General features: G+C 43.0%; 1 long non-coding RNA gene across 1 annotated transcript in view; it reads left to right on the top strand.

Annotated features, from left to right (window-relative positions):
- Window positions 1-26153, top strand: part of LOC141095236 (uncharacterized) — a 32915-nt gene extending 6762 nt beyond the window's left edge. Inside the window, exon 2 of the long non-coding RNA XR_012233345.1 lies at window positions 25031-26153. This is a non-coding gene — a long non-coding RNA (uncharacterized lncRNA). The remainder of the gene's footprint in view (window positions 1-25030) is intronic.
- The last annotated feature ends 285 nt before the right edge of the window (window positions 26154-26438 follow it).

Here is a 26438-nt window from a genome sequence, read left to right on the forward strand (position 1 = left end):
AACCTCCCCAGCACCAGCAACCTCCCCAGCACCAGCAACCTCCCCAGCACCAGCAACCTCCCCAGCACCAGCAACCTCACCAGTACCAGCAACCTCCCCAGCACCAGCAACCTCACCAGTACCAGCAACCTCCACAGTACCTGCAAACTCCCCAGTACCAGACATCTCCCCACTTCCAGCAACCTGCCCCGTACCAGACATCTCCCCACTTCCAGTAACCTGCCCCGTACCAGACATCTCCCCACTTCCAGCAACCTGCCCCGTACCAGACATCTCCCCACTTCCAGCAACCTGCCCCGTACCAAACTCCTTCCCCATACAACTTGCCATCAACATCATCTGCTCCTACAGTCCCTGCCCAACCCTCCACTCCACCACCCACCACCTCTTCTGCTTCCCACATGTCCACCCATTCTGTAGTTTTTTCAACACCTTCACCTCTAACTGTTCCTTCCCCACCACGATCCCAGTCCTCTCTCCACACTCCCAGTGTCGAAGTGTCCCGCAGCCCCTACAGCAGTATTTCCACCACACACTACACAGAATTATAATGTGTGTATTTAAATAAAAATGACCAGTTTTATGGTTTCAGTTTTATAGTTTCAAAGTTTTATTAAACAAGTTTATTAAAATTTTAAAAAAGTTTACTAAAAAAAACATTTTTCAATAAAAGTTAAATTATTTTACACTGGTTGTCTGTCATTTCTTTCTGCGGCGAAAAAGGTTAAATACAGGGTATTTAAAAGGTGAAATGGTATTCAAAACTAGGTATATAACTGTGGGTAAATTTTAGCTTTTTGCCACAGTTGTGTTCCTGGTTGTGTTTGAAGCAAAGTATTTCACCTAAAAAGTTGTGTTTATTGTTGGTGATTTCCTAACAATGTACACAACTTTTGTTAAAAGGTGAAATACTTTGCATAAAACACAACCAGGTTCACACCTGTGGCCTAAAGCTAAAAATAGAGACCATGACAAGATAGCCAACTTTGGTTGGCAAAGGTATATACTGTTGGTCCAGAAGGTACACAAGTTTGGTTAGGGCACAAATCTTTCACACTCTGTCATCCTGCCAGTGTACTCTGCCTTGAGGTGACATAAAGTATAGTGCAAAATTGTCCCTCATTACTGAAACCGTCACAGAACTTCTAGTGGTAATGTCATGGTAATCTTGCAAGGTGGTTTCTTCAGAGGTGTCCTCAATGGAAATGGGTTCCTTGCAGATAACAAAATTGTGGAGTACCACGCACGCTTTGATCACCTCGTCCACAGTTTCTGTCTTGAGGTTGATCGCAGTCAATAGGACCCGCCATTTGGCTGTCAGAATACCAAAGGTACATTCAACCATTCTTCTTGCTCTTGTGAGGCGGTAATTAAAAATGCGTTTTGGTCTTGTCAATCCTCTGCTAGAGTACGGTTTCAAAAGGTGTTCTGACAGCTGGAAGGCTTCATCCCCTACACAGACAAATGGCATAGGTGGACCAGATGTTTGCGGCAGCGGTCTAGGTGGTGGGAACTGGAAGGTGTTTCCATACAGTTTACGCCCCATGGCAGACAGTTTGAAAACTTGAGAGTCATTGGAGCGGCCATAGGCCCCAATATCAACCGCAATAAATTTGTATTCCGCGTCAGCGATGGCCATGAGGACAATTGAAAAATATTTCTTGTAATTGAAATATTCCGATCCCGATCCAGCTGGCTTTACAATGCGGATATGTTTCCCGTCCACAGCGCCCAAGCAGTTTGGAAACTGACATATCTGTTGAAACTTGTCAGCAATTTCAATCCACCTCTCTGTTGTGGGCTCTGGTAAAAACTCTTCAGCTAAGGAGTCCCACAGTGCACGGCATGTGTACTTCACAATTCCAGATATGGTGGAAATCCCGAGTCTGTACTGGAAATGCAGTGACGAAAGGGATTCTCCAGTTGCAAGAAATCTGTGGGGAATTAAAAAACAATAAATTAGTTTTAAATCACAGCATTACATACCAAAACTGACCTATAACACTTGGAGATACAAATTACCACCAACAAGATTGCAGTGAAAGTGTGCTCTGATGCGATCACATCCAATAAATGTGGCTTACCTTAAAGTCACCATCAGACGCTCTGCGGGTGAAACAGAGAAGCGGCAATAGGTGTCCGCTTTTCTTATGAGGTGTGCAATGCACTCCACCAAGTAATCAAAATTCTCCATTTTCATCCTAACATATCCAAAAAATTTATCCGGGTTTCGTCGAAGGTCCATGCATAGTGTAGAATAGACCCCACGCGTCATTCTCTTGGCTGTGATGGGGTGGATCCACAAACGTCGTCTACGATGCCTGATGCGCTGCTGTCTCGCTCTCTCCTTCTCCAGAACAATCACCCTCAAACGATTCGCCTCCGCTGTAAAATCCGCCAAATTCTTCAAAATATTTCCAATCACAACATCCATCTTCGCCAGTAACTTGCTCTTCTCTCCAACCTGCACTTTCTCCTCTACAACCTGTCAAAGAAGGGCTGTAGGAACACGCTATATATAGTTTTCCAGTAGCCAATCCCGTTCGGAAGGCCACAAGGGTCAATTTTAAAAACCGGATCCGGCGTAATCCGTCGAAAAAACGGATAGAAAAACGGATGAACCGGATGAGACGGATCCGGTTTTGTCTGTCCAGAAAAAGACGGATCCGGCAGAAAACCGGATCCGTCACATCTGGTTTTCAGAAACATTTGCCGGATCCGGCGTTCCGGCACGACGCCGGATCGCGCCTGACGCCGAAAACCTGAAGTGTGAAAGTAGCCTTAGGCTGTGTTCACACAGTGCTTTTTGCAGCATTTGTTTCCTTCCCGCATGAAAACAGAATGTTGGAAGGAAAAGCACTACATATATTACTTATGGTTTTCATGTGGGGGGTTTTTATGGGTTTTAGCCAGGGCTGTGGAGTTGGCAAACCAAACCTCTGACTCCGACTTCCCAATTTCCATGACACCGACTCCACAGTCTGTGGAGGGCTGTGGAATCTTAAAGCCTCTTTCACACTTCAGTCTTTTAGAATCAGTCACAATCCGTCAAAGTGTTGAAAAAACGGATCCTGTGCAGAACCGGATCCGTTTTTTTGACGGATCCGTCAAAGCAGGAGTTGTAGGAATTTTAAAGGTGGAGAGAGAGAGAGAATTTTTCTGTGCCAGAAAGGCTGTGGGGGTTAAACTAAATGAAGAGAAATTGTTTCGGGCATGCTCAGTTTGAAAAAACGGAATCCAGTGACGGATTCGGTCTTTTGACGGACAGAGACGGATCCTGCGCCCATAGGCTTCCATTATAGCCAACGACGGACGGCTCTGGATCCATCGCTTTCTGACTTTTTGACGTACACAAAAAACTTTATCCATTACTTTGTCCGTTGTCTCCGGCCGACGGACAAAGAATTTATGACGGATCCGTCAAATGACGGATGAAACAGAGGGCCATCCGTCACAATCTGTAGCTAATACAAGTCTATGAGAAAAAAACGGATCCAGCTGGCAAATTTGCTGGATCCGTTTTTTTTTTTTTTCACAAAACGACAGATTTTGACTGAAACAAAAAGACTGAACTGTGAAAGAGGCCTAAGCCTAACCTCCGACTCCTCAATTTCCATGACTCCGACTCCACCAAAATGGGCTCCGTCTCCGACTCCACAGCCCTGGTTTTAGCAACTTAGCAAAAACAGTGAAACATTTGATGTGGTTTTTTCCTGAGGAAGGAGTTCTGTGAGACTCTGAAACGCGTAGAATAAAGACCACTGTATTATTAATCCGAGTTTTTAGTGATTCGCAGCGCGGATTGTCTGAGCACATTTTTCCTGTTCTGAATCTTCCACGTTGGTCCCTCGTGGATCTGTGGTTCTGCAGCAGCGAATCCTCCATTGCCTGTTACAAAACTCCATTTGGTGAGTGTGTTACTTGCAATTGTTTTCTGCACACTGGATAATGCACTATTGCGCCATTTCTCTTTTACAGCAATCTTAGGGCAAAAAATGTGTCATGTGAATGAGATTTTAGAAATGTTATTTGTTGTTACTGTAAAATGCTGTGTTCTTTACCAAAGCACATACAAATATACACTGTGTGAACATACCCCTAGTGTACCATAAATGCAAGATCTGGATTGTAAAGGGGATATTACAACACGCAACATTTAGGACATTTCCATAAGATATGACTGGTCCCAAGTCTCTCATTACTCTATATCGGAGGTAAAAGGGGAGAGCAGCCACCGGTGTCGTAATTGGGAGCAATGTTCTTTTCCTTTCCTGTAAACCTGATTGGAGACCAAATCTAAGATATGAACAAAATGAGCATATACCCTGCTGTAAGTAAGTAAAAAGTAATACTACATATAAATAACATAGGGTACTTAGTAAACATTGTTTATGATCAAAAAAGCGTAAAAGCCAACCCTCCACGACAAAGTGTGCCCAATAGGGACGGTCCTATAAACTAATATTAAAACCTTCCCGTGTGTCAGGCAATGTCAATGTAGAGGGGGGCAGAGCAGGACCAGAGCCCAACTGTTCGGACCCTCAGCCATGGGTGTTGGAGCCCAGCACAATCTTCCGTCCTCTCTTCTACCATTGCTCCTAATTGTGCATAGTATCAGGGTACTAGGGGTCCTGACTATTGTTATGGATGTAACAAAATGCTTTTTTTTATGATCAAACCAGGTTACAAATTAATCATTGCAAGGCCATTTCAGAAATTACAGGCATTGTTTAAGGTGTCAACCTTGTGTAATGTATTCAAGCCAAAAGCGGAAAATGAGATAGATATAGCAGATAGGATCAGAAAATGTGAAGAGATGACAGAAGGGTCAAAGAAAAGTGAATACAAATAATACAAGAAACAAGGATACGACGAAGGGAAAAAGCAAGAGGGAGAGAAGAAGGAAACAAGGACTCCACAAGAGGCAACGCACCAGAGACATAATGAGCTGTCATCTATGTAGCGCAGTACAGAAGGGAGAATAAGCACCTGTCACCACATAGCATAATGCACGGAGGAGCCGGGGAGACGTCCAGCATTTCTCCTGTCTGGTGTCTCTTACATGATGGATTGCAATGTATTCCTATTACCAGGACCTTAGTTTTATTATTTATGTTTTATTTTCTTTACTCTTCACCCTTTTTTGGAGGAAGTCTTGGTAAAGAATCATTTCGATAATTTTGCATAATGTACGTACAGACATTTCTAGATTTCTGGTCTCACTTTACAATTGTGACTCTGGAAATAATATTGTAATGTGGGGAATTACTATATATAAGCTTGGGATGATGTATAAGCGTACAGCAGTCTGCTGAAAGTCACAAGGCTCCGCAGTCAATGTTTACTATACAGTCACGAAGGAGAATGATAAACGTTACGTGATCTCCATAATGACAGGGAGTAATTCATTTATGTTTACCTGTAGACGCATACAGGATCTTACATGCTGCGTGTTATTATGTGGTAGGGTAGGTCACCCGTTTCATCAGAGTGGCATCAGTTTTTCTCGGTAGTGGGGGGGAAATAAAGTTATAAAGTTACTTCACCTCCTCTAGTCTGTCAGTCAATGAAAATTGGACTGCACTCGGATGTTATCTGACTGTGGTCCGATTTTTTTCACAAACCCATGGACTTGTATTAATGATTTTGATCCGATCCCCTTCGGATTAAAATGGGTCATGTACACGAGCCCTTACTGTTAACATTTGGCAAATTATATTGTATGTGCATGTAGTTCTTTCAAAGAAAAGTCCAGTAATACCTTTACCATCTCCTGGTTTTCATGGGCCCCAGGCGAAAGACTCTCAGTGGGCTCCTTTAGCACATACCATGATTCATGATGCACAGATACGGCAGAGAAATATAGGTATAGTACAATGCCAAAGATTTCACTTCTCGCATTACATTGGTGATATTGTAAATTCTACAATATCGTACAGCAGAGGGGACTTTGATGATCCAGGGTGCACAGGTTTCAGGGTTTCAGTATCTGTAGTATTAGAGGTAAAGGGGATATTGATAAATGTACCCTACCAGGAGAAACTGTACTCAGCAGTGCACCCTTTACAAAAGTCAGTTTCCTCCTATATAGTCCTCCATACAGTATAATGAGCCCCATATATTGCTCCATACAGAATAATGAGCCCCATATATTGCTATGTACAGTATAATGAGCCCCATATAGTATAATGAGCCCCATATTCTGCTCCATACTGTATAATGAGCACCATGTATTGCTCCGTACAGTATAATGAGCACCATATATTGCTCCATACAGTATGAGCCCCCATGTATTGCTCCATACAGTATGAATCCCATATAATGGACCCCATATATTGTTCCACCCAGTATAATGGGCCCCATATATTACTTCATACAGTAAAATGGGCCCCATATAATGCTCCATACAGAATAATGAGCACCATATAATACTCCAAACAGAATAATGGGCCAAATATAGTGAACCATACAGTATAATGAGCACCATATATTGCTCCATACAGTATAATGAGCACCACATATTGCTCTTTACAGTATGAGTCCCATATAATGTTCCATACAAAATAACAGGCCCCATATATTGTTTCATACAGTATCTTGGGCCCCATATATTACTCCATACAGTAAAATGGGCCCCATATAATGCTCCAAACAGAATAATGGGCCCCATATAATGGTCCATACAGTATAATGGGCTCCAATGCCTAATATAATACTCTGTACAGGATGGACTCCATATATTGCGCCATGCAGAATGGGCCCCATATATTGCTCCATACAGAATGGACATCATACAGTGGGTATGGAAAGTATTCAGACCCCTTTACATTTTTCACTCTTTGTTTAATTGCAGTCATTTGGTAAATTCAAAAAAGTTCATTTTTTCTCATTGATGTACACTCTGCACCCCATCTTGACTGAAAAAAACAGAAATGTAGACATTTTGCAAATTTAATAAAGAAAAACTGAAATATCACATGGTCATAAGTATTCAGACCCTTTGCTCAGACACTCTTATTTAAGTCACATGCTGTCCATTTCCTTGTGATCCTCCTTAAGATGGTTCTACTCCTTCATTGGAGTCCAGCTTTCTATATAAGACCTCACAGTGCATGTCAGACCAAATGAAAATCATGAGGTCAATGGGACTGGCCAAGGGGCTCACAAACAGAATTGTGGCTAATGACAGTGACAGTAGGTGCGGATGATGGGAGTAACAGTCCCAAAAGCCACCACCTGCTGTCGTTCGGACTTTAATATAACGCTCATAGGAAGCATTTAAGGAAACCAGGATGGATGAACACAGAACTTAAGCACATGCTAAAAAGGAAGAAAAAAATGTTTATAAAATGGAAAGAGGGAGGCATATCTAAAGAAGAATATAATGCTGTCTGCAGAACCTGCAGGGCACAAATCAGATTAGCTAAAGCTGAAAATGAACTGAGGCTTGCAAGAGATGTCAAAAGCAATAATAAAGGATTTTGGGGATATGTCAAAAGTAAAAGAAAAGTCAAAGATGCTATAGGATTTTTACAGGATGAAAATGATGAAATGGTAAGACAGGATGTTGAGAAGGCTGAACTTTTAAATTCCTATTTTGCATCTGTTTTCTCTCAGAAAGGAAATGCAACATCAACTGTTATTCACTGTCCTATTAAGGGAATAGAAGAATCCAGGATATCTATAAACAGAAAGATAGTGAGGAAACACTTAGCTAACCTAAATGAATTCAAGTCTCCAGGTCCAGATGAATTACACCCCAGAGTACTGAAGGAGATAGCAGAAGAAATTTTTGAACCCCTCTCCATAATCTTTGAAAATTCTTGGAGAACAGGAGAAGTGCCAGAAGACTGGAGAAGAGCAAATGTTGTTCCTATCTTCAAAAAGGGGAAGAAGGTGGACCCAGGCAACTATAGGCCGGTGAGTCTGACTTCTATACCAGGAAAGATCTTTGAACAAATTATTAAACAACATGTATGTCAATACCTGGATAAGAATGAAGTGAGGGGATTCATAACTGGCTTAGTGATCGGACCCAAAGAGTGGTCGTAAATGGCTGTACATCCAGTTGGAAGAATGTCTCAAGTGGGGTACCACAGGGCTCTGTCCTGGGCCCTGTATTGTTCAACATCTTTATCAACGATTTAGATGAAGGAATTGAGGGTAAACTGATTAAATTTGCTGATGACACAAAGCTAGGAGGGATAGCTAATACTAGAGAAGAGAGAGAGAGGATTCAAAAAGATTTAAATAAACTGGAGAAGTGGGCAGCAACTAACAGAATGGTTTTTAACAGGGAGAAATGCAAAGTACTACATCTGGGCAATAAAAATGAAAAAAGCATATATAGAATGGGAGGAATAGGGCTAAGTGACAGCACATGTGAAAAAGACTTGGGTATACTAATAGATCACAGACTGAATATGAGTCAACAGTGTGATGCAGCAGCAAAAAAGGCAAATGCAATTCTAGGATGTATTAACAGAAGCATACAGTCTAGATCACGTGAAGTCATTATTTCCCTCTACTCCTCTTTGGTCAGACCTCATCTGGAATATTGTGTCCAGTTTTGGGCACCACATTTTAAAAAAGACATCAACAAACTGGAGCAAGTTCAGAAAAGAGCGACCAGAATGGTGACCGGTCTGCAAACCCTGTCTTATGAGGAAAGGTTGCAGGATTTGGGAATGTTTAGTTTGCAAAAGAGAAGACTGAGAGGAGACTTAATAGCTGTCTACAAATATCTAAAGGGCTGTCACATTGTAGAAGGATCAACTTTATTCTCATTTGCACAAGGAAAGACTAGAAGCAATGGGATGAAACTGAATGGGAAGAGACACAGATTAGATATTAGAAAAAACTTTTTGACAGTTAGAGTGATCAATGAGTGGAACAGGCTGCCACGAGAAGTGGTGAGTTCTCCTTCAATGGAAGTCTTCAAACAGAGGCTGGACAGACATCTGACTGGGATGATTTAGCGAATCCTGCTTTGAGCAGGGGGTTGGACCAGATGGCCCAGGAGGTCCCTTCCAACTCTACGATTCTATGATTCTATGATTCATCATTCTCCTCTGCTCGCTAGCAGAGCAGGGGAGAATGATGACAGTCGGCTTCAGCACCAGCCGCTGGGGAACAGCGCTTACTGTAGCGCTTCTTCCCTGGCAGCTGTTTGTGTGGTACTGATGTGGCTCGATGTTGACACCAGGGCTGTGGAGTCGTGGAGTCGGAGTCGGTGCTCATTTTGGTGGAGTAGTTATAAAATGGACCGACTCCTAAAATATATAATACATTGGGTACAATAGTTCAATGCAGAATGTGCTGAATATTTTTTTATAAGAGTTTGGGAAGTTATGAAATGTCCTATAAATGGCTGTTCTATTCCTGATCTAAGGCTACATTCACACACAGCGTTTTTTGAGGATACGTTTTTCAGCTGTAAAATCAGCTTTTTAAAAAACAGCATCACCTGAAAAGTTTTTGAGCTCATAGATAATGTTTTCAAAAGCACAAGCAGATTAGAAAAACGCCACACAAACTGACATGCTCATTCAGCCCAAAAACGGATCCTCACAAAACAATGTGTCTGAATGTCATATCTTGAAACCCATTGAATTTGCAGAGATTCCCAGAGTCACTGTAAAAAACAGATCCGTAAAAAAGCTGTGTGGGAATCATGGCTGTAGCCAGCGAGGGGTGGGGGGGAAGGTGCCCCCCCAGAAGCAGGGGCACGCGCCTATCAAAACTCACTAGTATGCTGCAGTGCTTCAGGGGGCAATCTCCCCTCCTCTGTCTTGTCTTCTGCCGTCTTGAGAGAGGAGGGGGAGGGGTGCCTGCCCTGCACAGGATCCGATTCCTGGGCCCTGAGCTGGAGAAAGTGAGAAAGTTGTGCACACGCTGCAGCTGGAAATAAGAGATAGTCTGCAAGAGGGATATTCTGCCTTCAGGCACGATGACACAATGTGCAATCCAGCATACAGCATAAACCACAGCTCTGTCTTCCAAAATAAGCAGACTGTTCTCTGTAGTCTAACTTGTTTATTTGTGAAGAGTATAGAACATGCACGGTAAAACTACAAGGAATACAAATAACATGCATAAGTATTGGACAGATGATCAGAGCTAACACAATCACAGAAGTGTACATTGTGATGCAAACATTACATAGGAATACATTAGTTTACGATTACATTACTGAGAACTGGCAACTAAAGGGTTAATGACATCTCTTGGCTGCTAGACAGTAAATAACACCTCTCTGAATCACTGCATTGCAAGAAAGATTAAGCTTACCAGATATGCTTTAAGCGGATAACGAATTCAAGTTGGAGATTTAAGATGGAGGACAGGTAAACACGTGCATCCTATGATATACACAGAAGCAAAATGGCCCTTCTTAATCCCAGAATACATTGCTTCCTTCCCACAAAGCACTGCTTCAATCCCATAGTGCATTGCTTCTGTTAAAGGCACAGACTATATAATGCTATCAAAGACACTGCTATAAATTCAGCCACCACTAGATGGTGCTATAATTAACCCAGCACATAATACAAACAGACTGCCCTATATCAGAGGGCAGAATAAGGGACATGCTGGAAATCTGATTGGAAAAGTGAGGAAATTGGTTATTGCCGCCAGAACCCCTAAAATTGATTCCATCTTGAAGAGACGTGCTGAGAAAGGGGCAATTGGCGATCAAGCCACTCGGTGGGGCAGCACTTATTTAATGAGTGAGCGATTGCTTGAACTAAAACCGTTTCTTATAGATATGGGCAACCCTCAGGTAACCCTAAATGAAGGTCAAAGGACACAGGTGGCTGAATTGAAGGAATTGCTTAATCACCCATTTACCGTGACTAAAAAATTACAAGCTGAGGATTTAACTCCTGTCATTTTCATAAGGGAGTGGAAGAACTTGCTATTTTTTGCCTGTCCCAAAGAGGAGGTTTAATCGCAGATGGCATTTCTGCTTCAATGAAACGGAGAGAGACACTGCTATTGGAAAATAAAATTTTTCTGGCAGCTGTTTATGTGGACCCTAGTCATCGTATACTGCTTGATGATCAACAGCTTACTAATAGAAAAGAAGCACTGACTGAGGTAGCAGTTAGGATGAGTGGCCTACAGGAGGACTGTCAGGCGCAAGTAGACTTGGGTCCTGACAGTGCTACTGCTGCCATATCTTCATCCTCATCAGATGAGGAGTTTGACTTTTGACAAGTATTTGGATGACATGGAGCAGGCAAAGCGTTGCCGCAAGGAAAAATTTTTTACTCCGTCTCCTATAGCTAGCAGATTGACCATATTTCAGCAGAATGTTTCACTTGCTCTCAAAGAAATAGAAAAATTCAATCGTTCATCAAAACTGACTGTGCATGAGGCAATTCCTTTATACCCGGAAATTGTTAGAGATGTTGCCCATGTGGTTACGGCTTTGCCTCAAACTCTAGTTAGCGTAGAGAGGTTATTCTCTAGCCTTAAAATTATTAGGTCAGATTTGAGGTCATCTATGAAGGAGGATCTGATGGAGGCAATTCTATTTCTTAGAGCAAGTTCATAGACCGCACAAATGTTATTTAGTATGTCTTTGTTGAAAACTGTTTTTTTGCCACTTACATAGTTTATTACATAGTGTTTTATATATATATACACTCACTGGCCACTTTATTAGGTACACCATGCTAGTAACGGGTTGGACCCCCTTTTGCCTTCAGAACTGCCTCAATTCTTCGTGGCAGAGATTCAACAAGGTGCTGGAAGCATTCCTCAGAGATTTTGGACCATATTGACATGATGGCATCACACAGTTGGCGCAGATTTGTCGGCTGCACATCCCTGAAGGGGCCCAAAGAGTGCCAAGAAAAAATTCCCCACACCATGACACCACCACCACCAGCCTGAACCGTTGATACAAGGCTGGATGGATCCATGCTTTCATGTTGTTTACGCCAAATTCTGACCCTACCATCCGAATGTCGCAGCAGAAATCGAGACTCATCAGACCAGGCAACGTTTTTCCAATCTTCTACTGTCCAATTTCGATGAGCTTGTGCAAATTGTAGCCTCAGTTTCCTGTTCTTAGCTGAGAGGAGTGGTACCCAGTGTGGTCTTCTGCTGCTGTAGCCCATCTGCCTCAAAGTTCGACGCACTGTGCGTTCAGAGATGCTCTTCTGCCTACCTTGGTTGTAACGGGTGGCAATTTGAGTCACTGTTGCCTTTCTATCAGCTCGAACCAGTATGCCCATTCTCCTCTGACCTCTGGCATCAACAAGGCATTTCCGCCCACAGAACTGCCGCTCACTGGATTTTTTTTCTTTTTCGGACCATTCTCTGTAAACCCTAGAGATGGTTGTGCGTGAAAATCCCAGTAGATCAGCAGTTTCTGAAATACTTAGACCAGCCCTTCTGGCACCAACAATCATGCCACGTTCAAAGGCACTCAAATCACCTTTCTTCCCCATACTGATGCTCGGTTTGAACTGCAGGAGATTGTCTTGACCATGTCTACATGCCTAAATGCACTGAGTTGCCGCCATGTGATTGGCTGATTAGAAATTAAGTCTTAACACACAGTTGGACAGGTGTACCTAATAAAGTGGCCAGTGAGTGTATATATATATATATATATATACTATATACAGTGGGGCAAAAAAGTATTTAGTCAGTCAGCAATAGTGCAAGTTCCACCACTTAAGAAGATGAGAGGCGTCTGTAATTTACATCATAGGTAGACCTCAACTATGGGAGACAAACTGAGAAAAAAAAAATCCAGAAAATCACATTGTCTGTTTTTTTTTCATTTTATTTGCATATTATGGTGGAAAATAAGTATTTGGTCAGAAACAAAATTTCATCTCAATACTTTGTGATATATCCTTTGTTGCCAATGACAGGTCAAATGTTTTCTGTAAGTCTTCACAAGGTTGCCACACACTGTTGGTATGTTGGCCCATTCCTCCATGCAGATCTCCTCTAGAGCAGTGATGTTTTTGGCTTTTCGCTTGGCAACACGGACTTTCAACTCCCTCCAAAGGTTTTCTATAGGGTTGAGATCTGGAGACTGGCTAGGCCACTCCAGGACCTTGAAATGCTTCTTCCGAAGCCACTCCTTCGTTTCCCTGGCGGTGTGCTTTGGATCATTGTCATGTTGAAAGACCCAGCCACGTTTCATATTCAATGCCCTTGCTGATGGAAGGAGGTTTGCACTCAAAATCTCACGATACATGGCCCCATTCATTCTTTCATGTACCCGGATCAGTCGTCCTGGCCCCTTTGCAGAGAAACAGCCCCAAAGCATGATGTTTCCACCACCATGCTTTACAGTAGGTATGGTGTTTGATGGATGCAACTCAGTATTCTTTTTCCTCCAAACACGACAAGTTGTGTTTCTACCAAACAGTTCCAGTTTGGTTTCATCAGACCATAGGACATTCTCCCAAAACTCCTCTGGATCATCCAAATGCTCTCTAGCAAACTTCAGACGGGCCCGGACATGTACAGGCTTAAGCAGTGGGACACGTCTGGCACTGCAGGATCTGAGTCCATGGTGGCGTAGTGTGTTACTTATGGTAGGCCTTGTTACATTGGTCCCAGCTCTCTGCAGTTCATTCACTAGGTCCCCCCGCGTGGTTCTGGGATTTTTGCTCACCGTTCTTGTGATCATTCTGACCCCACGGGGTGGGATTTTGCGTGGAGCACCAGATCGAGGGAGATTATCAGTGGTCTTGTATGTCTTCCATTTTCTAATTATTGCTCCCACAGTTGATTTCTTCACTCCAAGCTGGTTGGCTATTGCAGATTCAGTCTTCCCAGCCTGGTGCAGGGCTACAATTTTGTTTCTGGTGTCCTTTGACAGCTCTTTGGTCTTCACCATAGTGGAGTTTGGAGTCAGACTGTTTGAGGGTGTGCACAGGTGTCTTTTTATACTGATAACAAGTTTAAACAGGTGCCATTACTACAGGTAATGAGTGGAGGAAAGAGGAGACTCTTAAAGAAGAAGTTACAGGTCTGTGAGAGCCAGAAATCTTGATTGCTTGTTTCTGACCAAATACTTATTTTCCACCATAATATGCAAATCAAATGAAAAAAAAACAGACAATGTGATTTTCTGGATTTTTTTTTTCTCAGTTTGTCTCCCATAGTTGAGGTCTACCTATGATGTAAATTACAGACGCCTCTCATCTTTTTAAGTGGTGGAACTTGCACTACTGCTGACTGACTAAATACTTTTTTGCCCCACTGTATATGTAATCGATATTACATAGTGTATTACATATTTACTATTTAGTTTTTTGTGTTCTAAAGTTGTATTCCAATAAATACAGTTGAGCGACTTTGGTCGGATTGGGTTTCATGAAACAAAATTTGTTTCAGATGAAACTGGTCCGACTAGGGCAAAAAAAAGTCGGCGTTTCGTCCGAAACCCGACCCCAATGCAAGTCAATGGGAAATAAAAGTCGGCATTGAGCAGATGACATTCATCCACTGAATGCCGACTTTTATTCCCCATTGACTTGCATTGGGGTCGGGTTTAAACTCCAACTTTTTTTTGCCCTAGTCGGACCAGTTTCATCTGAAACAAATTTTGTTTCATGAAACCCGATCCGACCAAAGTCGCTCAACTCTACTAATAAATATATATTATGTTCTATCTAAATATCTTGATTATTGTATCATAAAAATGATTAAATGTCTGATGACCACATTGTACTACAATAAATTTTTCACTTAAATATAAGCAATATATGTGGGAGTCGGAGTCGTGGAGTTGGAGTCGGAGTCGGTGTAAGCGAAATTGAGGAGTCGGAGTCGCAGGTTTGGCTTACCGATTCCACAGCCCTGGTTGCCACACACATGGACACGGATATCTCCGGTACTGTTTTTTCCGGTACCGGAAATATACGGACGTGTGAAAGAGGCCTAACAGTCATCTAAATAGAACATGCACCTCTATGACATGATCGTGGGGCGCCAATAAGTTACCATGGCAGCTGAGGGCTAGCTGAAGACCCGTCACCGCCAGTTTGGGGCTCGGATCAAAACATATTTAGCCAATGGTATCAACAAAACTGTCAGCCCGTTACACAAAAAGCAAGCTCTCACCCAGCTCAACTGACAGGAAAACAAGTATGTCGGGTCACGGAAAATGGCGACACAAACCAAGATGTTTTTTTTAAACAAATTTCTGATATTTTTTTCTCATAAATGAAAATAAATGTATGCAAGTTGCTATTGCCGTAATTGTACGGACTTGGAAAATTTTAATTCAGAGTAAATTTTACCACATAATGTGCACTGTAAAAACAAAATCCCAAAAAAACATGGCTGAATGACATTCTTTTCAAAATTTCACTTCAGTTGTATTTTTTTTTTCCTGATTTTCAGTACATTGAGGCTATGTGCACACGTGCGCAATTCCGCAACTCCCTGCCGCAGGAAATTCGTGGGAAATCCGCATGCCGAATTCCCGCGAAAAACTAGCGTTTTGTAAGAGTCTCCTCTCCTCCAGTCCCTGGGTACCATCCGCACATTTTCCGCTTACTTTCCGCATGTTGGGCATAGCCAAAGTAAGCGGAACAATGCATTTCTATGTTTGCGGAATCCCCGCAATTCCGCAAAAACAATGAGCATGCGTATTTTTCCGCGATGCGATTCCGCCGCGGAAAAATACGCAGCATTAGCACAGCATTGCTGAATGTCATTGAATACAATGGGTTGCATTGTGCAAGCGTCTTTGTAGCATTTTCGCTGCGAAAAAACACGGCAAAACCGCTAAAAATCCGCAGGGTGTGCACATAGCCTGAATGCTAAAATTAATGGCGTCATTCAGATCTACAACTCGTCCTGAACAGCCACATTGAACAGACCCCAAACCTATTTTTTTCGTATTGAAGCATCTAATGAGTGTATGCAAAGACCATTATGAAGGCAGGAGGAGTAGAGTCAGCTCTGACATCTCCTATTGTGTTTAGTGGATTATGTGTCATCAGCTGCGTATCGAGGTGTTACCTGTCATTGTAATCCTGCCACTGATGATAAGAAATCTTGTTAGAAACTTTTCGGCAAAGGACAAGAAGTATGATTCTAAGGCCGGAGTCACACTAAAGGTACTGTCACACTTAGTGATGTACCAGCGATCCCAACCAGCGATATGATGCGGTCAGGATCGCTGGTACATCGCTAAGTGGTTGCTAGTGAGCTGCCACACAGGCAGATCTCACTAGCGACATCGCTGGGGACGGGGGTCGCTACTTACCTGTCAGTCGCGGCGATCCTGCGTCCTCCCGCCTGGCTCCACGCGTCGCTCGTCGTCACAGCAGGAAGCGCCGCAGGAAGCTGACGACGAGAAACAGTCCAGCCTGTTCTTGCGCGATCAGCGATAACCAGCGGGGGAGCGGGTTGTAGGTAAGTATCAGACACAGCGATATCGCTAGCAATATCGCTATAACGTCACAAGTTATAGCGATATTGCTAGCGATTTCTCTTAGAGTGACAGTACCTTAAACGTATGAAAAACTGGTCGGCGTCTCCCTGCCGAGAGTCACACAAGTCTCATTGGAGTACAATCCGATTTTTCACACCTAGTAATCACACTGCATTCGGATTTAAATCGGATGCTATCTGATTGCAATGCAATTTTAACATGAGCTTTTACATATCGGAATTCTCTGTCATTTACACATCATTTTCAAAGGAAATATTTGTCAAAACACACACACATATAATAGAATAAGAGCCGGCAATTCATGTGTCTTGTACGGTAAAATCACAGAGTGACAGGTTAGAATAGAATACATAGATATATAGAGGTCAATGACACATACACACATACATACAGTGGGGAAAAAAAGTATTTAGTCAGTCAGCAATAGTGCAAGTTCCACCACTTAAAAAGATGAGAGGCGTCTGTAATTTACATCATAGGTAGACCTCAACTATGGGAGACAAACTGAGAAAAAAAAATCCAGAAAATCACATTGTCTGTTTTTTTTTCATTTTATTTGCATATTATGGTGGAAAATAAGTATTTGGTCAGAAACAAGCAATCAAGATTTCTGGCTCTCACAGACCTGTAACTTCTTCTTTAAGAGTCTCCTCTTTCCTCCACTCATTACCTGTAGTAATGGCACCTGTTTAAACTTGTTATCAGCATAAAAAGACACCTGTGCACACCCTCAAACAGTCTGACTCCAAACTCCACTATGGTGAAGACCAAAGAGCTGTCAAAGGACACCAGAAACAAAATTGTAGCCCTGCACCAGGCTGGGAAGACTGAATCTGCAATAGCCAACCAGCTTGGAGTGAAGAAATCAACTGTGGGAGCAATAATTAGAAAATGGAAGACATACAAGACCACTGATAATCTCCCTCGATCTGGTGCTCCACGCAAAATCCCACCCCGTGGGGTCAGAATGATCACAAGAACAGTGAGCAAAAATCCCAGAACCACGCGGGGGGACCTAGTGAATGAACTGCAGTGAGCTGGGACCAATGTAACAAGGCCTACCATAAGTAACACACTACGCCACCATGGACTCAGATCCTGCAGTGCCAGACGTGTCCCACTGCTTAAGCCTGTACATGTCCGGGCCCGTCTGAAGTTTGCTAGAGAGCATTTGGATGATCCAGAGGAGTTTTGGGAGAATGTCCTATGGTCTGATGAAACCAAACTGGAACTGTTTGGTAGAAACACAACTTGTCGTGTTTGGAGGAAAAAGAATACTGAGTTGCATCCATCAAACACCATACCTACTGTAAAGCATGGTGGTGGAAACATCATGCTTTGGGGCTGTTTCTCTGCAAAGGGGCCAGGACGACTGATCCGGGTACATGAAAGAATGAATGGGGCCATGTATCGTGAGATTTTGAGTGCAAACCTCCTTCCATCAGCAAGGGCATTGAAGATGAAACGTGGCTGGGTCTTTCAACATGACAATGATCCAAAGCACACCGCCAGGGCAACGAAGGAGTGGCTTCGTAAGAAGCATTTCAAGGTCCTGGAGTGGCCTAGCCAGTCTCCAGATCTCAACCCTATAGAAAACCTTTGGAGGGAGTTGAAAGTCCGTGTTGCCAAGCGAAAAGCCAAAAACATCACTGCTCTAGAGGAGATCTGCATGGAGGAATGGGCCAACATACCAACAACAGTGTGTGGCAACCTTGTGAAGACTTACAGAAAACGTTTGACCTCTGTCATTGCCAACAAAGGATATATCACAAAGTATTGAGATGAAATTTTGTTTCTGACCAAATACTTATTTTCCACCATAATATGCAAATAAAATGAAATAAAAAACAGACAATGTGATTTTCTGGATTTTTTTTTCTCAGTTTGTCTCCCATAGTTGAGGTCTACCTATGATGTAAATTACAGACGCCTCTCATCTTTTTAAGTGGTGGAACTTGCACTATTGCTGACTGACTAAATACTTTTTTTCCCCACTGTATATATATATATATATATATATAACATAGGTAGAAAAAAAGCCGGCAAATCATTTGCCGTGTTCTGTAAAATCACCGTAGGAGCCGACAGGATAGAAGTGATGGATTACATACTGTAAATACAAATAGAATAGGTAGATATATCGATGCCTGTGATATATACAATTAGTACAGTGTGTGTGCAGTAGGGTGACCGCAAAAAATCGATGTCGGAATTTTGTCCGTCTGGACCCCACAAAACGATTCCCCTTTCCAGATATTGAGATAGCCAAAATTTGAGCTCGATCAAACGACGTTAACCCGTGCTGCTCGTCGCTCAAAGTTTGAAAAAATCCAAATTGAGGTATTTTAAGATTTAGGTATTTTGCATAGTCTGTTAGACTATAAAGAATGTGACAACAACATTGCAGAAATAGCCCTGACCAAATTTTCGAACCATTTGTGGTATTTGAATGCAGAGTTGGTGGGATTATCGTTTTTTGATCCCACCATTACAGACAATGAAAAGTTGTTAATGGCTAATAAATTGCTCAGTAGCACAGATGAACCATCAGAGCACGCTAGGGTTGTAAATCCAAAAGTTAGGAAAGAAAAATTAAAAGAGGTAGGAAGTAACCGACTTTAACGACCTTCTGACAAAAGATGAAGAACAAAAGCAATATGTCCTGCAAGTTGTAAGCAAATGCCGAGCATTATATTCTGACGTTTCAAAAACTACTTTAACAAAAGCTCTAGAATAGATTAGATAACTATGTAAAATTATCAACTCATGTAGGTTAGCGTGCTCTGATGGTTCATCTGTGCTACTGAGCAATTTATTAGCCATTAACAACTTTTCATTGTAATGGTGGGATCAAAAAACGATAATCCCACCAACTCTGCATTCAAATACCACAAATGGTTCGAAAATTTGGTCAGGGCTATTTCTGCAATGTTGTTGTCACATTCTTTATAGTCTAACAGACTATGCAAAATACCTAAATCTTAAAATACCTCAATTTGGATTTTTTCAAACTTTGAGCGACGAGCGGCACGGGTTAACGTCGTTTGATCGAGCTCAAATTTTGGCTCTCTCAATATCTGGAAAGGGGAATCGTTTTGTGGGGTCCAGACGAACAAGATTCTGACATTTTTTCCCCCCCATATGAGATCCGGTCACCCTAGTGTGCAGCTTACAGTACTTGTATTTAATATAAGATTATTTTTCTGAAAAAAATGCCATGGGCTCCCACATAATTTTCCTAACCAGCTGAGGGAAAGCCAACAGCTGGCGGCCGATGTTTGTAGCCTGGGAAGGGGGTAATACCCATGGAGCTTCCCAGGCTATTAATATCCGCTCATAACTGTATACTTAGCCTTTACTGGCTATTAAAATGGGAGCCCCCTAAAAATGATGTAGGGTTCCCCTATAATACCCAGCCAAGGGTATACAGACAGCTGCAGGCTGATATTAATAGCCTAGGAAGGGACCATAGATAATGCCCCCCAGGCTAAAAACATCAGCTCTCAACTGCCCCAGAAAAGGCGCATCTCTAAGATGCACCAATTCTGGCATTTAGCCTCGCTGTTCCCACTTGCCTTGTAGCGGTGGCAAGTCTGGTGATAGTTGGGGGTGTTGATGTCACGTTTGCATTGTCAGACATGCAAAACAGAAGCCGCGGAGACACCATCACATGTTTCTCAACGCAAGCAATGACCAGGGGCAATACCCCGAAACAGCTGTCTGTGTATGGATACCATGTTTTGGCATAGGTGGTTTCCTTTATTGGAGACTGTCCTTCCCGTGGTTGTTCCTTCCCGGTGAAAGACCTGGCTGGTCATTGCTTGCGTTGAGAAACATGTGATGGTGTCTCCGCGGCTTCTGTTTTGCATGTTTTGCATATTTCCCATAAGGGCTGGGGGCAGTGTTCTAGAATCACTGCGTTGAGAAACACGTGATGGTGTCTCTGCAGTGTTGGATGTTGATCTCCATGAGTTCATTCATCCTCATTTTACACAGTCTTTTACTAGGCATTGCTCCTACCAGCCAGTTTCCTACTCCACACTGATGAGGGGCAATACCCCGAAACAGCTGTCTGTGGATGGATACCATGTTTTGGCATAGGTGGTTTCCTTTATTGGAGACTGTCCTTCCCGTGGTTGTTCCTTCCCGGGGAAAGACCTGGCTGGTCATTGCTTGCGTTGAGAAACGTGATGGTGTCTCCGCGGCTTCTGTTTTGCATATTTCCCATAAGGGATGGGGGCAGTGTTCTAGAATCACTGCGTTGAGAAACACGTGAAGGTGTCTCCGCAGTGTTGGATGTTGATCTCCATGAGTTCATTCATCCTCATTTTACACTTTGCATTGTCAGGTGACATCAATCCCCAAGGAGAGTAATGGATAGGCGTCAATAAGACGCCCCCATTACTAAGCCCATAGTCACATTGTAATAAACCACAGACGCCCAGAAAAAAGTCCTTTAATTGAAAGTGTGAAGGGTTAATACTAAAATCAGAGTTGAAGTTTCGTTTTATCCATTCTCTGGAGGTTTCGTTTCTCCATTTTTGTTGTTGTAAGATAAATTTTTATAATTGGCATGGGATGTCATGAAACCAGACTGTTACCATCTGTATAAGATAAGGGAGGCGGGGGTTGTAAAACTCTGAAGAATATGCCATTATACTACTTTCTATTTGGATACGGACATATATGTAGTTTCCGGTTTTCTGGCAATATTATTGGCTTATAAAGTGAAATGATGCTATTGGTACTTGAGAACCTTGCATAATTAAGCAAAAGATTATAAAAGATGTGACTAAAATAAAGGGGCTTAGTGATCTGCCTCGATCCTCCCGTACAGAGACCCCAGTCTCCGTGTGGTCATTTGAGTTGCTAGCAACACTGGAATAATTTGGACATCACTGGCTCAACCATGAAGGGTTAATTTAGCCCTCCCAAAATAGCTACCCAGACAGTGGCACGCAACGTGGGGCCCCTGAATAGGGACGCCTCTGCCCCCGGAGGACAAGACAAAGGACCCTCGGAGCGGACACAGGTGTTGGAAAATTGGGACTGATCACCCCCCACGACCACGGTAAGTTGGCAGTTATACTGTTCAGACTGACCGTTGGTGTGGTTTTCCTGTGCTTGTTGCTGCAAAGAGGATCTGAGGTTTGTCCCCCTGGTGGGGTGATTCATGGGTGTAGTTCCGTTGGGGGCCCAGTGCTCGAACCGTACCTCATAAGGGACGGACACCCCGGATTGACCAGTGATTGTGACTCTCTTTATAGTCAAAATATCCTGAATTCCTGGTCATTGTTAGTTATCAGGCGTGGTGAGTGATCGAAGATGGGTAGGATACGTAACTCAGGTATATATAGAAAGATATATATAACCAGAGGTGTCCGGAGGGATAGTCTGAGACGCCCGCCTCCTTTCACTGAGTACCGCGAATTTTGGGCTTCCCAGAGGGGTTGACCCTGTGGAACAAACGGAGACGGCTGCCCCAGTATTGTGCACAACTCAAGTAAGGATATTTAGCTCTAAAGGAGAGAATTATGTTTCTGTGGAAGAAAAAGAAAAGTTTGGAATTGTGTGAAGGATCAGATACTGTTAGTCTTATGATTCAAAGACGAGGAAAGAAATCTGTCAGGAATGCAGGAAAAATATTTTCGATTCTGGGATTTCCTAAGGGTGGGAGGTTACAGCCTACGCTATGGGATGAAGGAGTTAAAAGGTTGACTGATGACGGATTACTTAAAGGCGCTGAGGAATTCCGTGGCTTGGCACATGAATTGTATAATGAAGGTTATGTGGAAACTGAACAGCAAGTGAATTCTGATTGTTTCTGTTACTGTTATGTTGAAGAAGGAAAAATTGTCTTATTATGGCAAAGACGGAATGTATTGTGGTTCAAGAAAGTGACTGTGCTGTGAGAATGTGATTGGTTACGAAGGAACTAAGATTGATATTAATGTGTCAGGGAAATAGTTAAAAGTGATGATTTGAAAGAAGAGGTCTCCCTGCTAGATGACAATTGTACAAAGAGACCGAGAGTTGCAGCCCCCACCTCTGCTGACGGCACCTATTATCATCTGCCGGCAGCCTTAGTCCCCGTTATTGCTAGTGGTTATGAGTAGCCACCCCTTCCATTTACCAGCTCCAGAAAAAAAAAAAATAAGTTTTCAGAACACTTTAACCTGCTCTGTTCAGGAGAAAAAAAAGAAAAAGAGCAAACAGCAGCCTCTAGCCCCCACCGCAGCTGCGATCACACAGTGTGCCCTTCAGCCCACACAGCAAACTGCCCCTCCCCTCAGACTTCAGCTAGTGAGAATCTTGCTCCTCAGCCCCTCCCTGCTAATTCTCGTTACTGCTCAGTTTGTAATCTCTCATATGCCCTGTAAATTTACTAGGGGCAGATTCATTATCACAGTTCCGCTCCGGAATACAATTCCAAGATGATGGTGCAGATGTTTTTTTTTTGTTATATAATCCCTATGTAGATGAAGACAGTGAGGTAATCTGTATTTTGCATGCCCTTCCTACAGTTATGATGGCCCTGATAGGCTCAGATCCACCCCCAATACTGCCTGAGGATCAATGACTCACCCCATACCTCTCAGAGATACTATCTAAAATCTGGTCAAAAGGGCCAAATGATATAGGGAAAATGCCTGTAGAACCAGTAAAAGTGTTTCTCAAACCTGGTGCCTAATCCACATACTCTTTTGTCCCAAATACCCCAGGATGCTGCTTGGTTTACAGTTATTGATCTTACCAATGCCTTCTTTAGCATTCCGTTACACAATGACTGCCAGTTTCTATTTGCATTCACTTAGCAGGGACGACAGTTAACATGGACAGTTATGTCACAAGGGGCCCAAAACAGTCCAAACCAGGTTGCAACAAAATATCAGCAGGTGTCTTTTGCCATTTCTGCCATTGTTAGCCTCCTTAAAGCATCTGGCAGCACTGAACTGTCGGGCTTCGGGCTCGAGACTTCAGTTCTGCCTTGGTCAAGTGATATTCTTGGGTCACTGTCTCCTTCAGGGTGCCAGACACCTCGCAGAAGAAAGAAAAATAGCTGTCAGCTCCCTTCCTTTCCCAAAAGATGAAGCTGAACTCCAGCGTTTTCTTATGCACTTATTGTTGTCAGTGGATACCGGATGCATCCCGCATAATGCAACCCCTTTACAACGCCTTGAAAGACAGTATAATGAACTATAAGGAAAGATGGCAGTGATGAGGATTACCTCCAACATGATTGTTCCCAACTTCTGACTGAAGAATCAGCTACTCCACCAAATGTCAGTGAGAATCCACTCCCAAATCCTGATCTGGTGTTATACACGGATGGTTCAAGATATGCTGACGAGTTTGGTAGATTCCACACGGGATATGCTGTTACCACAGAGGACACTGTAGTGCACGCAGCTGCACTCCCGCCTTCACAGTCAGCACAAGAAGCAGAACTCCAGGCTCTGTCTACTGCATGTACTTTGGCCAAGAACAGACGGACTAATATATACACGGACTCACGGTATGCATTTGGTATTGCTCATGATTTTGGGGCTCTATGGGCCAATTGAGGGTTTATTACTACTGCCGGAACCCCAGTGAAAAATGCTGAAGCTGTTAAAACCCTCATGGACTCAATCAAATTACCTACTCAGGTGGCCATTATCAAAGTTAAGGCGCACGGTCCTCGGACCAGTCCACAGACTGTTGGCAACACATTTGCGGATATGCAAGCAAAAGCCGCCGCTCTCTTACCCGCTGAACCAACCATACCAACTATGGTGACCACACGCTCTCAGCGTACAGTTACAAGCAGCATTGACCCTACAAGAACATGAGGATCTACAACAGACTGAAGTTTTCTGTCGGACCCCGCGAGACCGCTTAATGACAATGCAGAGAATGTCTCCAAAGGAAGAGGTGAAGCAATGGAAGACTGATGGGGCACAAATGGATAATGGTCTCTGGAAAAAGGACCAACTCGTGTGTCTCCCTAAGCGGATGTACCCTGCTATTGCCACATGGGCCTACACATCGAGGAAAAAATCAGGCCCTCGCACTGGTGCAAAAATTCTACTGGGCCCCGGTTCTCCATTTGGCCGGAAGCATTCCCTGTTACCAACATGACTGTAAAGACCACATCGAAGAAACTGGTGATGGAAGTTATATGCAGATATGGGGTTCCAGAAGTCGTTGAAAGTGATCAAGGCCCGGCCTTTTCTTCTCATGTGTACCAAGAAGTTCTGACAATGCTTGGATCCACTGCAGCCCTCCATACTCCGTACCACCCACAATCCAGTGGTGAAGTTGAGAGGCTGAACGGCACACTGAGGGGACAATTGACCAAAATGATGCAGGAGACTACGGCTCCATGGCCAGAGCTCCTACCCATTGTACTATACCATATTCATACTACCCCTATTGCAAAATATGGCCTGTCCCCATATGAGATATTGTTTGGTACTAGGCCCCCAGTTGTAAATTTCCAGCCCCAGCAGTTATCAGAAGAGACTGACCGTGTTGTTCAATATGTTATTCTGCTTAGTAAAAATCTTGCTAACACCTATGTTCTAGTTTTCTTTTCCTTTCCAGATTCAGCAGAAACCGGCACTTGTCATAACCTGAAGCCTGGTGATTTGGTAGTCGTGAAGAGGCATGTCAGGAAGCACGGACTAGAACCCTTGTATGACGGTCCCTATGAAGTCCTCCCCATCACCCAACAAGCCAATAGCAAATGAAGGGGACATAATGTTTTGGTTTTTCGCATTTTCCATATTATTATTGGTAGAAGTTAAAAGTTAAAGTTAGAAGATATTCAATGACTCAGAGATCAATACGATAAAGACAGTGATCGTACTAAGGACAGTTGGTGGTCAGACACCTTCTCCTTTCTCAATCCAGACAATTGATTTAAGGGAATTGGGGGCTGGATAGCTGGGATCTTACAAAGCTTGTTACACACTGCTGCCTGTATCCTTGTTGTATATGTAATACTAAACCTTGTTCTTTGGTGTATTTCTGTATGTATTAGGAAATTCTGCACTAAGCCAGCTAATGATGATACCAAAGGTGTCGTTGCCCCTGCTCTTCTCTGCACCGATCTCAAAAGGCTACTTGATGAAGATGTTGAAGCCAAGCACATGCCTACCTACAAAAGTTCCCTACCACCGTCTTCAAAAATTGTTATTCGTGAACTGCAGTATACAGGGGGGATGGGTGCGCCGCGACAGCCATGACTGGTAACACGGCATCAGTCATGTGAAGACCAGTACCCCTCAAGCTGTTAGCTTGGGATAGCACCTCTGATGCTGCATATGTGTTAAGAAAAATTTATCTAGGGGGGAATGTGAAGGGTCAATACTAAATTCAGAGTTGAAGTTTCGTTTTATCCATTCTCTGGAGGTTTCGTTTCTCCGTTTTTGTTGTAAGATAAATTTTTATAATTGGCATGGGATGTCATGAAACCAGACTGTTACCATCTGTATAAGATAAGGGAGGCGGGGGTTGTAAAACTCTGAAGAATATGCCATTATACTACTTTCTATTTGGGTACGGACATATATGTAGTTTCCGGTTTTCTGGCAATATTATTGGCTTATAAAGTGAAATGATGCTATTGGTACTTGAGAACCTTGCATAATTAAGCAAAAGATTATAAAAGATGTGACTAAAATAAAGGGGCTTAGTAATCTGCCTCGATCCTCCCGTACAGAGACCCCAGTCTCCGTGTGGTCATTTGAGTTGCTAGCAACACTGGAATAATTTGGACATCACTGGCTCAACCGTGAAGGGTTAATTTAGCCCTCCCAAAATAGCTACCCAGACAAAAGAATGACACAGACTCCTTTAATAATCTTAATTAAACCATACTTACAACCTCACCAATTCCCCCGCTGCCCTCGTCATCTGCAAAAGCGTAAAAAAACACAAAACAATATTCCTCACCATTCCGTAGAGATGCTGATAATCCATTTGTTCCACGACAGGTCTAGCCCTGCTA

The sequence above is a fragment of the Dendrobates tinctorius genome, unplaced genomic scaffold (assembly GCF_039654945.1).
Source record: "Dendrobates tinctorius isolate UK_male_01 unplaced genomic scaffold, ASM3965494v1 ptg000069l, whole genome shotgun sequence".
Classification (NCBI taxonomy): Eukaryota; Metazoa; Chordata; class Amphibia; order Anura; family Dendrobatidae; genus Dendrobates; species Dendrobates tinctorius.